The sequence below is a fragment of the Hemitrygon akajei genome, chromosome 29, assembly GCF_048418815.1.
Source record: "Hemitrygon akajei chromosome 29, sHemAka1.3, whole genome shotgun sequence".
Lineage (NCBI taxonomy): Eukaryota > Metazoa > Chordata > Chondrichthyes > Myliobatiformes > Dasyatidae > Hemitrygon > Hemitrygon akajei.
In genome coordinates this window covers 43,347,565-43,364,170 of record NC_133152.1, presented here as the reverse complement: position 1 = coordinate 43,364,170, position 16,606 = coordinate 43,347,565, and the positions used below count along the sequence as shown (strand labels likewise).

At 44.2% G+C, this 16,606-nt stretch overlaps 1 protein-coding gene across 3 annotated transcripts in view; it reads right to left on the bottom strand.

Moving 5' to 3' along the window:
• The window catches only part of slc2a5 (solute carrier family 2 member 5), a 43,302-nt gene extending 36,590 nt beyond the window's left edge, over positions 1–6,712 (bottom strand). For 2 of the 3 annotated variants that reach the window (XM_073032272.1, XM_073032273.1), the window contains exon 1: positions 5,005–5,189. The gene's annotated coding sequence lies outside the window, so the exon portion shown is untranslated. Of the gene's footprint in view, positions 1–5,004; positions 5,190–6,693 lie in introns of those variants that run through there. The other variant, XM_073032275.1, reaches the window with a different exon arrangement.
• Between the last annotated feature and the right edge of the window lie 9,894 nt (positions 6,713–16,606).

Below are 16,606 nucleotides of genomic sequence, written 5' to 3'. Positions count from 1 at the left end.
TCATGACTGATTATGGAGACCCAAGAGAGAAGCGATTGATTATGATGGATTTTTTGGAATTTATGGGAATTATGGGTTGTGGAATGGTTCAGGAAGGAATTTAGGATAGGATCATGCAGTATCTGATTGGATGGAGGAGTAATCTGCAGTGGCAGAGAGGCACAACATGGCTTCAGTTTCACAAGAGATTCTGCAGATGCTGGAAATCCAGAGCAACACACACAAAACACTGAAGGAATTCAGCAGGCCAGGCAACATCTATGGAAATGAATAGTTGACACTTTGGGCTGAGACCCTTCGTGAAGATCCGAAGAAGGGTCTTGGCCCAAAATATTGACTGTTTATTTCTTTCCAAAGAAGCTGCCTGATCTGCAGAGTTATGTGTGTTACTCCAGTTTCTTTTTCTTCCCTTTGTGATTTTTAAAGTGCTTTTCACAAATTAAGAGCAGCCCGAAGTGGCTTTGGAGCAAACTTCTCTCCAAATCAGAAACATTTTTCTGATGTCTGGGACATCCCTGAGGAACAAGGATGAACTACCCTTGATGTGGTTAATGAGACCAGTGTGGGGACAACAGGCTCTTCCACTGGCGGGGCAGAAGGTGTAGATGGTCGGCTAGGTTGTTCTAGGACCAGAGGGCACAGCCTCAGTAAAGAGATGTCTCTTTAGATGAGAGGGAATTTCTTTAGCCAGTGGAATTCATTGCCACAAACGTCTGTAGAGGCCAAGTCATTGGGTATGTTTAAAGCCGAGGTTGAGAGGTTCTTGTTGAGTGAGGGCATTAGAAGTTACGGAGAGAAGGCAGGAGAATGGGATGGAGAGGGAAAATAAATTAGCCATGATGTAATGGCAAAAAAGAGTAGATGAGATGAATGGCCAAATTCTGCTCCCATGTCTTATGGGTTTATGGCTAGTGTGTGAAGTGGTCTACTCCTTCTACTGGTTACACAAGGTTTCCTTGTGTTCCTGACACATGGTCGGACACTATCCTGAATGTTGAGAATCAGAATCAGGCTTATTATCATGAATATACGTTGTGAAAGTAGTTGTTTTGCAGCAGCGAGAAAGTGCAATACGTTACAATTATGATAAGTTACAAAAGTACATCAGTAGTGCAAAGGGCAAATTACAAAGTAGTGTTCACATGTTCCTGGACCATTCAGAAATCTGGTATTGGTTCATTTAACTTTCCAGAAGATCTGGTACGTGGTTGTCACCTATTCAGCTGCCACATACAGAAGGGAGTTCTTACCCAGACAAGCTCTTTTAGGGATGTAAATTAATAAAAATAGTCCAGGACTCTGTGGAGAATTCCCTCACTGTGGAAGAGATCCCATATTCTCAGAGAATTTACTATTTACCATGCTTTGGCAGAATTCTTTTTTTTTCAATTTTTTTTTATTAGTTTTTCAAAACATTTTACAAAATTAAAAACCCCAAATCCCAGTGGGGAGCATTAATACAGTGCAAGATTAAGCATACAATAACAATATGCTACAAACGAAGAGAATTTAACAAAAAAACACCTAAATTAAAGACAAGTGAGCTTAGTGTCCTCCCCAAGCCCCACAACACAAGAAAAAAACAACAACTCCAGACCAACCACCACACAATATAGAGAGTATAAATCAGGACAGTCAAACTCCCAGACTGTGAATACACTTAGTAACAGAGGATAATAATGCCTACTACCAGAAAAAAAAGAAAAAGGGAGCTGAAAGCAAGGGACTGAAAAGAAGAGAAAAAAAAAGGAAAAAAAAACCCTAGTCAAGAGGAAGGTTATGAAAGTACTCGATAAAAGGTCCCCAGACCTTATGGAACTTTAGATCCGAATTAAGTACTGAATAATGAATTTTTTCGAGGTCCAAGCAGGCCATAATGTCGTTAAGCCATTGCACATGAGTGGGCGGGGCAACATCTCTCCATCTGAGGAGGATCAAGCGTCTCGCCAGGAGAGAGGCAAAGGATAGTATTCGGCATTTGGTCGGACCCAGACATAAATCTGTCTCGTCCCAAAAACCGAACAGAGCAATTAAGGGGTTAGGTTCTAGGTGCTGATTCAGAATACCCGATAATGTAGTGAAGACATCTTTCCAGAATTTCTCCAAGCTAGGACAGAACCAGTACATGCGGATAAGAGAGGCCACGCCCCTCTTGCATTTATCACAAAGTGGACTAATGCCAGGGTAGAATCGAGATAGTTTAGATTTAGACATATGGGCTCTATGAACAATCTTAAACTGTAAGAGGCAATGGCGAGCACAAAGGGAGGTTGAGTTGACCGATTTGAGAACTGAGTCCCAGCTCTCCTCGGATAAGGAGATATTTAAATCCTGCTCCCAGGCCATTTTAATTTTATCCACAGGGGCCCGTCGTAAGGCTGCTAGTTTATCTCGGATAGTTGAAATTAAACCTTTACCTAGTGGATTAATGGAAAGAAATAGGTCCATAGCATTTATTGCAGGCATTTCAGGAAAGTTAGGAATTAAAGGAGCAGTAAAGTGTCGGATTTGGAGATATCTGAAAAAGTGAGCGTTAGGCAGGTTGAACTTAACAGAGAGCTGCTGAAAAGAAGCGAAGCGATTATCAATGAAGAGATCTTCAAAATGTCTAATGCCCTTCCTGTACCAAACATGGAATGCTGAATCGTACGTAGTAGGTAAAAAAAGGTGATTATGTGCGACAGGGCTAGAAACGGAAAACCCCTGGAAACCATAGCATTTCCTGAACTGAGCCCATATACGCAAAGTGTGTCTGACCAGAGGATTAGCTATTGATCTGGGCAGACTGCTAGGGAGTGCAGAGCCAAGAAGTGCAGATATAGATAATTCTTTAGTGGAGCTCAACTCCATTGCCACCCAGTTAGGGCACTCGGGTTGATCGTGGAAGAAAGACCAGAAGGCAGCACAACGTATATTAGCTGCCCAGTAATATAAGCGAAAGTTAGGTAAAGCCATGCCACCCTCTTTTTTAGATTTTTGGAGGTGGATTTTATTAATTCTAGAGCGCTTATTCTGCCACAGACATGACAAAATAATAGAGTCTAAGGAATCAAAAAAAGATTTAGGAATAAAAATTGGGATAGATTGAAATAAGTATAAAAATTTGGGAAGAACATACATTTTAACAACATTAATACGACCTACCAAGGACATAGATAGAGGTGACCATTGTACCAGACTTTGGCAGAATTCTGATGTTTTGAAAAAAGTTCTTCCACACTCTGAGATTTTAATCACCTTGGGAGGTTTATCATACTCTGGCGGAAATGCAAAGCTTTGGAGAGAATTCCTACTGTCTTAGGAGAATTTCCACACTCTGGGAGATTTATCATGTTTCAGCAAAATTCCCACACTTTGGAGAATTTACATGATCTGATTGAATTCTTTGGGAGAATTCCCTCATTTTAAGGAAATTACACCCCTGGGAGATTTGCCACGTTTCAGCCAAATTCCCATGTTTTAGAGAGAATTCCTCTATGCTCTCTGGGAACGTAATCACCTTGGGAGATGTATCATACTCTGGCACAATTCCAGTGATTTGGAGTGAATCCCTCCACCACCAAGAGAACTCCGACTCTTTCACGAGGATTTACACACTCTGGGAGAATTTCCATGCTCCAAGACCATTTACACCCTCCCTACCCCGGAGATTTATCACACTTTAGCAGATTTCCATTGCTTTGGAGAGAACTCCTCCACATTCCGTGTGAATTCCAACTCTCTCAGAGGAATTCCCACAGTCCTGGAGAGGTTTATCGCTATTTGGGAGACTTCCTCCTCCTGACAGAGCAAACAGAGCTTGGACAAGTGTCTAAATGTGAAAAAGGAGCATTGTCAGAAGATGCCTTCTTCTTCAGTCCTTTATCTCTTCCACCTATCCCCTCCTGGCTTCTTTACCCCTCTCCCATCCATTTATTAAAACCCTCACCTGGCTCCACCTATCACCTGCCGGCTTGTACTCTTCACCCTCACCCCCCACCTTCTTATTCTAGATTCTTTCCTCTTCCTTTCCAGTCGTGACGAAGGGCCTCAGCAGAAATGCTGACTGTTTATTTCCCTCCTGACCTGCTGAGTTCCTCCAGCATTGTGTGCGCGCAGTGTGGCCCTTCCTCAGCCCCACAACAGAGCAGAGTCATCGGTGATGACCTGGATTCTGAAAACCCACACGTCCCTCAACCGGGCTTGATTTACCTGTGCACAAGGTGAGGGGGCGCCACGTCAGCGCGACACTTGTATCGCTCGGGGCGTTGGGGGTTTGGAGTTCAATTCCAGCATCCTCTGGAGGCAAGTTTGCACATTCCTCCCCACGTGTGCATGGGTTTCTTCTGGGTGTTCCTGCTTCCCCCCACAGTCCAAAGACGCACCGGTTAGTAGGTTAATTGGTCATTGTAAATTGCCCTGTGGTTAGGCTAGGGTTAAATCAGGGGATTGCTGGAAGGGCCTGTCCAATGCTGCATCTCCGAGTAAAATAAATAAACAAACAAACAAACAGATAGATAAATAAATAAATAGCAAGGCTCTTTTCACCACACTGTTCTGAAGTCTGAACGAAGAATTGCCGTCTCTATACAGAATTGACTGGCAGTTACGGATATTGATCAATTGGTAACCGTTTGCATGTTCAAATTCCATTCACGAGACAAGTGTTAAAAGTCAATGGAAACTACAAGCTGACGACAGACGACACTTCGAGGTTAGTAGAAGTAACTGTCCCTTCATTTGGTGTGTGTTCCGTGAGCCCTCCCAGTGCATCGTGATCTTGTCTCAGTAAGCCAAAATGGCTCCGACTCCTCTTGTACTACATATGATCTGCCATCTACCTTTGCCTGGACATTACTTTAACCCTTGCCTTGCCGCAATTTCCACCGCAGCCGATGTGACTTTTCTGTTGCCGTATGTGAACACACTGCCTTCTGATTCGGAGGAAAGAGAGCTGCCGTCTGCATCGACTGGAGTCTTAAAAAGGAGATCTAATACTTCCAGGAAAATGCATGAAGTCCCTACCTTCCGTCGCATTACAGGACTCTTTCGGTTTTCTGAGCCCGGACAATATCAACAGGAGTCATTATTCCTCAGTTACTGGAAGCAACATTCCCCACCTTTCCACGGATCCGTTTCACCCTCTTGGACTTGTAAACATTGCATCAATCCAGCCGAGTCCTGTTTACTGACGGCACCGAAGTCACTCATTGTCCGGTGCACAACTGATTCTGTGAGAGGCCAGAAAGTACAACTGATAAATAAGTTTATTAATCTTGGATGAGTCTCATAGAACATTACAGCACAGAACAGGCCCTTCGGCCCACAATATTTTGGCAACCACTAAACCTACTCTGAGATCAATCACCACCATCGAGGACATGTTCAAAAAGATGCCTCGAGAAGGAGGCATCGATCATTAAGAACCTTCACCACCCAGGACATGCCCTCTTCTTATTGCCACCATCATGGAGGAGGTACAGGAGCCTCAGGAGCCACATTCAATGTTTTAGGGACAGCTTCTTCCCCTCTGCCACTAGATTTTTGAACAGACAGTGAACCTATGAACATTTCCTCAGTAGTCCTCTGTGATTATTTGAGTAACTGTCATCTCCCTGTCAGCTTGAACCAGTCCGGCCGTTCTGTTCTCACCTCTCTCAGTGACAAGGTGTTTCCGCCTACAGAACCGCCACTCACCGAACAATTTTGTTTCTCGCACCATTCTCTGTAAACTCTAGAGACGAGTGTGTGTGTGTGAAAATCCCAGGAGATCGGCAGTTTCTGAGATACTCAAACCATCCTGTCTGGCACCAACAATCATTCCACAGTCAAAGTCACTTAGATCACATTTCTTCCCCATTCTGACATTTCGTCTGAACAACAACCACACCTTCTTGACCATGTCTGCATGCTTTTATGCATTGAATTGCTGCCTCATGATTGGCTGATTAGATATTTGCATTAACGAGCAGCTTTACCTAATAAAGTGGCCACTGAGTGAATGTCAGATAATAAACCTGAGTTTGATTCTGATTCAGACCGAAAGATATTCAAGAGCTTGCATTTTGCAAGCATTTAGTAATTTTGTGTATCACCATTTAATGTGACTTCATTTTTTCTCTTACGAACTCCATTTTAAAAAAAAACACTTCAGCTTAAGTTCTTCGGCCTCCATGTGAGATTTGACTTGTTGCCTCCGGATCAACAGTCCAAATCTCCGGCTGTTCATCTCATAATTCAGCCGTAACTCTGTCGCAGCCTGTTGAATAAGGATCTCTGCTATTAAATATCTCGAGAGATAAAGGGGGTAATGAATTATATTTGATCATAGTACAGCCACTCGTTTTCAATCGTGTTAAGGCCAAACTTCATAACAGTGGGCAGAAAGTGCTAACGTTGCGATGTTAGGCCGATTGAGTGTTCATGCTCTTGGTGGTTAATGATTTACCGGCACATGGCACATGGAGATATCCATGGCTCGCTTTGCTCCTTTAACCCTGCGTGTACCTACCGAACATCCACCACAGGGATACAATGAGGTTTATTATCACTGACATATGTTGTGAAATATGCTGTTTCACTGAAACAGTACAATACATAAGATACACGAGTTACAACAATATTTCGTATGGGGTGTCCAAGGAGCGGTAGCACATCTGGTGAAGGGGCTTGTCGAGGCCATTTGGCGGCAGCTCACCAACACTAAGCTCTTACCAGTGGCCGCGCCCTGGCACTCCGCTTCAACAGGCGGGCTAAACCAGGCGAGGGTGGCCGGCGGCCTCATAACCCGGCGAGATAGGGTCACGCCGGTCCCGGCACGCGAAGTCGGCTCTGGCAGGCTGGCTGGACGAGATCCGACGGCCGGGAAGGTGGTACCCCGACGCTCTGCGGAGACTAAAGGGCGCGACGAGGCACAGAAGATGTCCTGGTCATCCACTGCAAACAAAGTAGGCCCCAGTTGGTGACACTTGTTCGTACCGCCGGACCCAGACTCGCGAGATCGAGAGAGTGGAACTGTCTCAGTGTATCGGATTTTCCACTTTAAAAACTCTCCCGCACAGCTTCCCTGTCATCATCGGACACAATGGACAGCTTAAATAAATCCTGCAAAAAGACAGCGAAAATAGTGAGGTAGAGTTCATGGTTTCATCGTCCGGTCAAAAATCTGATGGTGGAGGAGGAGAAGCTGTTCCTAAAACATTGACTGTTCTACCTTGCACTTTACATTCTTACGGAGGACTGATTGGAGGACTATGATGGTTAAAATGTGAGTCCGCTTAAAACAGGAGGGCACGAAGTGGAAAGAATGAATGGGAATTAAAATGGCAGAAACACGCAAGACCCCTTGTGGTGAACTACATACACCTGTCTGGACACGCCCCCCCGCTGACTGCTCCTGTGGCTCCTCCCACAGACCCCTGTATAAAGGCGATAGGAGGCACTGCTCCTCCCTCAGTCTCCAGGATGTTGTGTGGTGGTCTCTTGCCGCTGACAGTGCTTTCTTCCAGCCAATAAAAGGCTACCTTGACTCACGTCTCCGAGAGTTATTGATGGCGCATCACCCCCATCAACCAGGACTTGCCCCCTTCCCATTGCAGCCCTCAGGGAGAAGGTCCGGGAGTCTGACTACACACACTCCATGTTTTAGAATCTGCCTTCAGATTTCTGAATGGACAACGATCCCTTGGACCTACCTCACTGCTGTTGTGCTCTCCTTTGCACTAGTTATTTAATTTATACAGATTGTGACCAGCATTTGGTCCACGATGACAGGCGAGAGAAGCTCGTTTAGCTCCCCTGCCAGTTTTACTGCAACAAGCACAAAAAATACAGACCGGGCGCTAAGACCCGGGGGAGAACCCACTCAGTCACGTACAGACTGGGAAAGTGATTATTACACAACCTGGTTTCAGTCAGAGTGACCCACGAACATACGAGCCAATTACTATATAACCCAAGCTAACACGTAACAATAAATGAACTTGAACATCCCACCATAACCCCACAAACGCATTTTAAAACAAGAACAATAAATAACGCTGGGCCATTGGGAATGCTGGGGTGAGCTGTCGACCATGCCCCCCCCCAGTGCTGCAATATATACATACAATACTATGCAAAGGTCTTAGACGCATGTAAAGAAATCTGTAAAGTGAAGATGCTTTAAAAAGTAATGAAATGAAAAATTTCTATACATTAAAAAATGACTATAAGGAGCAGTAAACAGTAAAAAGCTAAATCAAACCAATATGTTGTGTGCCTTTAAAACAGGATCAATTCTTTAAGGTACACTCTTGAGCTGTTTTGTAAGAATATCAGCTGCTGGGTTGTCCCAAGCATTTTGGAGAACTTGCCACCGTTCTGTGCAGACTTCGGCTGTCTCACTTGCTCATGTCTCTCCAGGCAATCCCAGACAGCTTTCATGATGTTGTGATCAGGGCTCTATGGAAGACATACCGTCTATTCCAGAACTCCCTGTTCTCCTTTTCACTGAAGATGGTTCTTTATGACTTTGGTTGCACGTTTGGGGTCAGTGTCCTGCTACAGAGTGAAGTTGGGGCCAATCAGATGGTATTGCGTGATGGATGAGAACCTGCTTGTATTTCTCAGCACTGAGGATTCCGTTCCTCCTCACCAGATCACCAACCCCTTTTGCAGAAATGCAGCCCCAAACTTACAGGGAACCTTTGCCGTACTTCACAGTTGGCTGCAGGCACTCATCCATGTAGCGCTTTCCAGCTCTGCCACGGACAAATCGCCTCCTGTCTGAGCCAAAAAATTCAAATTTTGACTCATCAGTCCAGAGCACTTGTTTGGCAATCCCAGTCCTTGTGTTTTGGTGCAGGGGTGAGCCTTTAGACTTTGTTTTCACTTCTGAATGGCTTTTTGGCTGCAACTCTTCCATGACGATCAACTCTGACAGGACTTCTCCAGACTTACGAGGTGTTGTGTATTTAATATTTCAGTAATATTTGAGTAATCGCGTATATGCAGTATATCGTTTGATTAAGCATTCTTGTTCGTTTAAGTAATTCATTACGGGTTATATGTATTGGGGTGAGGCTTGAATTGCATGTGTCATCACGCCTACCACATGATATGTGCTCGCTTCTCTGAAAGCAAACACTAAGTTAAGACTCACACCTCCGACTCTCGAGTCGTCCTCTGAACTAGTTTAATGTTTGAATGTACAAAACAGCACATTGGAGACGAGGTATTTTTAGAATGAAGTCGAGACGGCTACTGACCGTTTGAAGTGTAATGAGACGTTCAAACTAAAAAAAAAGCAGCCCAGCATGTGTTCTTTGGAAGGGAAGACAAGATCGCGTTTTTGAAAAAATTAAGTAAATGGAAGAATTCATGGGTTCATAAAGAGTGAGTACTGGGTGATAATAATCATAAGACCATAACCATAAAACATAGAAGCAGAATTAGGCCATTTGGCCGATCGAGTCTGCTCTGCCATTCAATGCTTTTTCCCCTCCTCAGCCCCACTCCCCGGTCTTCTCCCCATAACCTTTGATGCCCTGGCTTATCAAAAACCTATCAATCTCTGCCTTAAATACACCCAACGACCTGGCCTCCACAGCTGCCTGTGGTAACAAATTCCATAAACTCACCATCCTCTGGTTAAAGAAATTTTTCTGCAACTCTGTTTTAAATGGACACCCCTCTATCCTGAGACTGTGATCTCTTGTCTTTGACCCCCTCACATAGGAAACATCTTTTCCAAATCTGTTCTGTCTAGGCCTTTCACTATTCGAAAGGTTTCAATGAGATCCCCTCTCATCCTTCTAAATTCCAGTGAGTACAGCCCCAGAGCCATCAAACTTTCATTCCCAGAATCATAAGATCATAAAACATTGGAGCAGAATTAGACCATTAGGTCATTATCATAAATAAAAGCAGAAATGGCTGGCTACCTTGGAAAGATAGACACATTTGATTACACAACAGATAACCGGATTTTATATACTGAGCATATTGAACAATAGTTTGAAGCAAATGAAGTAACCAATGTGAAATGAGTACCAATTTAGTTAAGTGTATTAGGTTTAAAGGCACTCAGTTTGTTTCGAAGTTTGACTGCTCCAACCAAACCAGCAAAAATGAGCTTTGCTGATATTGTCGAAGTAAAACAGGAACGTTTAGAAACAAAGTCACTGCTGTTTGCAGAATACTTTAGCTTTCATAAGTAGAATCAAAAGGGAGGGAAATCCCTTGTGTCCATGCATGTGGCTAAATTGAAAAGGTTGTCTGAGCATTGTCAGTTTGGTAATGAGCTTAATGACACATTGAGAGATTGTTTAGTTTTTGGAATCTTACAAGAAAGCATTCAAAACTAACTCCTAACTGAAGCACAGCTTACATTTAAAAGAGCAGTTGAAATCACTATATCAGTAGAAACGGCAGACAGAGATGCAATTGAGTTGCATTCAGGAATGAAAGGGAGTGTACACCATATTGCAACCTCTAAACAGAAATTGGCCTGGCCGAACAAATTATGCTACCATTGTAGCAGGGACTCACATATACCAAATCATTGCAGGTTTAACGGCAAAACTTGGAGAAAATGCAACAAAGTAGGACACACACCCGTGTCAGGCAGACAAAAATAAGTGGACTGCACAGGGAGGAGAAAAAGATAAAAAGTCAAGTTTGAGTTTCAAAATGAACATTGGCCCACATGCTGTTAGATGAGAGTGACACAGGCTGGGTAGTCTGGATATTTACAGTGTGAAAACCAGCAATGGCCAAGCAATGTGGCTTACAGCAGAAGTGAACGGCAAATTAATTAAAATAGGACGGGACACTGGTTCAGCTGTTTCAGGCATCCCACAGAATGAGTTTGGACGGCATTTCGAAGGCACTGAACTGAAGTCTGCCGATATTCAAAGAACTTATACTGAAGAAAAGATAACTCCTGTGGGAATGGCGTTCATAACAGTGAAATACAACAAGCAAGCCACGTATGTGGTAAAAACAGGAAGGCCAGCATTGTGAGGGTGTGAGTGGCTGAGACAACTACAACTTGACTGAAGATCCATCCACCATCTGCAAGCCACATCCCCTGTAATGGCGCCGACCGAAAGCGAATTAAGAAAGGTACTGGATGATGCCACGGCTCTCTCTGTGCTGAACACCATGAACCGTTGCCTAACAGAGGACAAACAGGGGTTGGTGCCAACTTCTCTGCCTCTGGTTGGGAAGTACATGGGACTAAGGAAGGACCATGCTGCAAAGAGGAGTCATGAAAGTGACAAAAGCTGTGGTCCGACTGCAACAGCTTTTGTAGGCAACGTATCTGAGAAAGCTTCTGATATGTTAATCAGACAGTTACTTGCAAAATGTGGCATGGCTTTAAGCTGGAACAGAGTTCAAGGAGCTTCAGGAAAGAAGCGAGCATTCGGCTTTTGTGAGAATAAAGAACCAGAATCTGCCCTGAATGCATTCAGGTTATTGAATGAACTTCTGGTAGGAGACAAAAGCTGCTGGTGAAAGTAGATGCAAAGACCAAAGCCCAGCAGGATGAATGGAGGGCCAAAACAGAAGGAGTCAATCAGATACAAAACAGAGGATTCGTCCGGAGGTGTTGTGGATGAGGAAACCAAGAGGAGAGATCAGATTGTAAAGGGAGTGATAGAAGGATTAATAAGCGAATCCTCCGGTGAACTGGATGCACCACCCCAAGATCAGGATGCACAAGCTAAAAGGAGGGAAAGGAAGGAGAGGAAAGGTGCCCAGAGCTGTCAGAACCACTTCCTGCAGTCTCAGAGTCCACCAAGGAGGAGGCCCCAGAACCTCAGATTGTTTTCATAGCCAGGCAGAGTGACCCCCTTGTGTGAAAAGGCATTATTGCACAAGAGTAAGAAATCCTCCACAACAATTAAATCTTCAGGCCTGAATGGGACAATTTAAGATTTACTATGCTGTGGATGTCAGTATTTGGTAGTTGTATTATATAGTATACTGTGTATATAGTTGAGATGCATTTTCTATTGAGTTTGAGTTAATAGCTAAGCAGGGAGAAGTGTTGTGTGTTTAATATTTGAGTGACTTTGTATATATATTGGTTGATTAAGCATTCTAGTTTGTTTAAGTAATTCAGTACTGGTTATATGTATAAATACGTGAATTGTATGCATTATCACTCTATCATGTGACACATAGGTGCCTAACTTAAAGTAAACCCAAAATTAGACTCTCATTTTGGACTCCTGTGTCTTCCTTTAAATTTGCTTAATGTTCTGATTTTAGAAAACATAGCAACTTGGGCTCCAAGTCTGTCTGTGGCAATGAATTCCACAGATTCACCACCCTCTGGCTAAGGAAGTCACTCTTCATCCCTGTTTGAAACGGGCATCCTTCTATTCTGTCCTCTGCCCCCCTCCCCCACCATAGGAAACATCCTCTCCATGTCCACTCTGTCCAAGCCTTTCAATATTTGATAGGTTTCAATGTGATGCCTCCTCATTCTTCTAAACTCCAGCGAGTACAGGTCCACTTTGCTAAAAGTGATGAGTTATTTAGTAAACAGCAAATGCTGGTAATGCTCAGCAGGTAACTCAATGATAATCTGTTTCTCTTTTCACACCTGCTGACTGACCTGCTGAGTGTTTCCAGCATTTTGTTTTTACCTCAGATTTCCAGCATCTGCAGTGGTTTGAATCTCAAACGCTTTGTGTCTGAGTCCATTCAGCCAAAAGAGAACAATAGGAGCAGGAGTAGGCCATTCAGCCCCTCAAGCCTGACTTGCCATTCAACGTGATCATGGCTGTTCCCAGATCAGATTCCAATTCATTTATTTATCACATACACATTGAAACATACAGCAAAATGTGTTGTTTGTGTTCACAACCAACTCTCACAGGGGGCAGCCTGCAAGTATCACCACCAATGTTCCCTCTAAGGTGTGCGCACGTGCATGCACACACACCTTTTGCTACTAGTGCACAAAGGAATTTAAACTGCACACAAAAGGTTGTCACCCTCTACCTTGTTGCCATATTAAGTTTATTTCACGATCATACACAATCGCATTTCCTTTTCAAGTTTCTAATGCGATGGTGTTGACAACGTGGAGTTTGCGATGATTTGTCTGCAGATTTTAGAACTGGCTTATTTATACTGTTTTTGTTGGAGAAATTATTCAGTGGGCACACGTTGTTGTCACTGGGCAAAAAATTACACAGCACAAGATTTTTGTGCACACTGGTCATTAGGAATTAGAGGGAATGTTGATCATCACATTCCGATGCCAACATCGCATACCCACAATGCTCGGCAGAGCAACACAGAACACAGCAAGCAACAAAACAACAGCAGAACAAGCTCCGTTCCTCCCTCCCACTGGACAAACACAGTCCTCCAGGCCATCCGGCCTCCAGTGTTCACTGGACTTGCAGGTTTGCAGACACTGGGCCTTTGACTTCCCCAGTTAACTCAGAGACTCAGGGCTCTGGACATTGGGCTTTGACACTCAGTCTTCCGATCAACCCTCGGGCCTCAATCTTTGGTATCGACCTCAGGAAGACGCATGAGGAGCTGGAACGTCAGGCCTCGACCTCCAGATGAGGATCTGTCACAGGGCTCAATTCCTGTACTGTACCAATCCCCTGTCGCCCTCAATCCTCTGATCTTTGGAAAAGGTACTGCCTCCTCTTTAAATACCCCAAGTGATCCAGCCACCAGATTTCAGAACATTCCATGAGCACTACCTTGTTCTTCATTTTACACATCATTTATTTATTTTTGTAATTTATTGTTCCTCTGCCTTTGGACTCTACTGCTGCCAGAAAACAATAAATTTTATGTTGGAGTTCAGAGTTCAATTCCAGCATCATCTGTAAGGAATCTGCACGTCCCCTCCATAACCGTATGGGTTTTCCACAGTTTCCTTCCTCACTCCAAAGATGTACCGGGTGGGCTAATTGGTCGTTGTAAATTGTTCCATGATTAGGCTAGGATTAAATCAGGGTTGTGGGTGGTGGTGGGGTGGGAGGGGCCTATTCCATGCTGTGTCTCTAAATAAATAAACAAACATTTAAGAGATAATAATGCATATCTCATTATTATTCTGACTCATTGTCTCCCTTACACTCCTCAATAAAACAGGGATGTTTCTCACATTTCTGTTAAGTTTTCCCTCCTCCCCCTGCTCTCATTTTCAATTTCCCATTCTGGCTCCCTTTTTACCCCTTCTCTTCTTCTCACCTGCCCATCATCTCCCTCTAGTTCCCCTCCTCATTCTCTTACTCCCATGGTCCACTGTCCTATACTATCAGATTCATTCTTCTTCAGGCCTTTATCTCTTCAACATATCCCCTCTCAGCTCCTTACTTCAGCTCCCCCACCCACCCACTTTCCCCCTCACCCAGTTCCACCTGTAACCTGCCAGCTTGTATTCTGTCCCCTACTCACCTCCTTATTCTGGATTCTGCCTCCTTCCTTTCTGGTCCTGATGAAAAGGCTTGTCCTGAAATGTCGACTGTTTATTCCTCTCCAATGACGCTACCTGACCTGCTGAGTTCCTCCAGCATTTTATGTGTGTTGCTCACTAGGGCAGTTTGTAGAAAACTCTAACCCCCCCCCCAAAGCTCGGCCAAGTTATTGGCCGGTAGGACTTTTCAAGATCTCAAGAAACAGCATTCACATCACGACCTGTCAGGCTGCTAATTGGGCTACAAAACTCTGCTGCTTCACGCTGAGCTTGACGGGAGTCGTGAGAAAAGTAAGAAAGGTAATGACTCACTGACGTACCAGTTGACCCGGTGTGAAATCAACATGAAGCCTATTATAAACACAAGAGATTCTGCAGCAGATGTTGGAAATCCTAAGCAACACACACAAAATGCTGGCGGAGCTTAGCAGGTCAGGCAGCATCTGTGGGGAAGGGGGGAAAGTGAACATTTATGTATGAAATGTTGGTGAGGCCGAATTTGTGTATTGTCTGTAGTTCTGGTCACCTACCTATAGGAAAGATTGAAGGAGTACAGAGAAATTTTACAAAGATGTTGCCAGGACTTGAGGACCTGAGTTATAGGGAAATGTTGAATAGGTGAGGACTTTACTCCCTGGAGCACAGGACGATGAGGGGAGATCACGTCAAGTCAAGTTTATTGTCATTTAACTGTATACATCTATACCGTCAAGTGAGACAACGTTTCTCCAGACAGTGGTACACATAACACACATATGGCACACAATAACTTATAAAGCTAAGGATAAAATCTATAGATCAATTATGCATAAATTAACAAAGTAAAGTGCATTCATTAATATTGTAAGGCACAGAACAAATTAGCCAGTCACACTTTGAATACAATGTGGCACAAAGTCCAGAAGCCTAATGGCCTGAGAGAGGGAAATGTTCCCTCTCCTGACCGTTCTCGTCTTTATGCATCGGAGTCTCCCACCTGACGGTAGGAAGTCAAAGAGGATACTGGATGGATGGGTGGGATCCTAAATAATACTAAGCACCCTGCATACGCAGAGCTCCTGATAAATGCCCCCGGTGGACGGCAGGGTTGATAGAGGCACTTAAAGGGAATCTGAGGGGGATCTTCTTGACTCAGAGGGTGGAGAGAGTGAGGAACAAGCTGCCAGTGGAAGTGGTGGATGTGGGTTCGAAGGCAGCATTTCAAAGTGAGTATAGATGGGAGAAGTATCCAGGGCTGTAGTCCAGCTGCACGTCAATGGGACTAGGCAGAATAATAGTTCAGCATTGAGTAGATGGGCCAAAGGGTCTGCTTCTCCGTGACTCCGTGACTCTCTGATTCAAGTCATTTTAATAGCTGTGTTACTGTGCCTCACAATTATTGTATTTTATTTAGATATACAGAGCAGAACAGGTCTTCTGGCCCACAGAGAGTGGTGGGTGCGTGGAATACACTGCCAGCCACTGAAAGGGGCGGAAGGGCCTACTTCATGCTGAGTCTCTAAACAAACAAACAGTTTAGGGATAATAATGCATATCTCATTGTTATTCTGATTCATTGTCTCCCTTACACCCCTCAATAAAGCAGGGATGTTTCTCAGATTTCTGATACCATAGGGTCTTTTAAGAGAATCTCAGATAGGTATACGGAGCTTAGAAAAATAGAGGGCTACATGCTAGGGAAATTCTAGGCAGTTTCTAGAGTAGGTTACATGGTCGGCACGACATTGTGGGCCAAAGGGCCTGTAATGTGCTGTCGTCTTCTATGTTTTCCCCAATTTTACCCCAGCCAAATCACTGGACAATTTACAATGACCAATTAACCTAAAAACCAGTACATCTTTGTACTGTGGGAGGAAACGGAGCACTCGGAGGGAACCCACGTGTTGATGAGAGGAGTGTACAAACTTTCTTACAGAACTGAACTGCAAAATCTGACCCTTGTAATAGGGTCGCACTAACTGCTGCATGACTGTGGCGCCCAGTGTGAGGTTAACGAAGATGCAGGCGGGTAACAGTTGGGAGCGAGTTGGGGAGGTGAAAGGGTCGGTGAATGCGGAGCCCTGTGTGAGGTTAACGAAGATGCAGGCGGGTAACAGTTGGGAGCGAGTTGGGGAGGTGAAAGGGTCGGTGAATGCGGAGCCCTGTGTGAGGTTAACGAAGATGCAGGCGGGTAACAGTTGGGAGCGA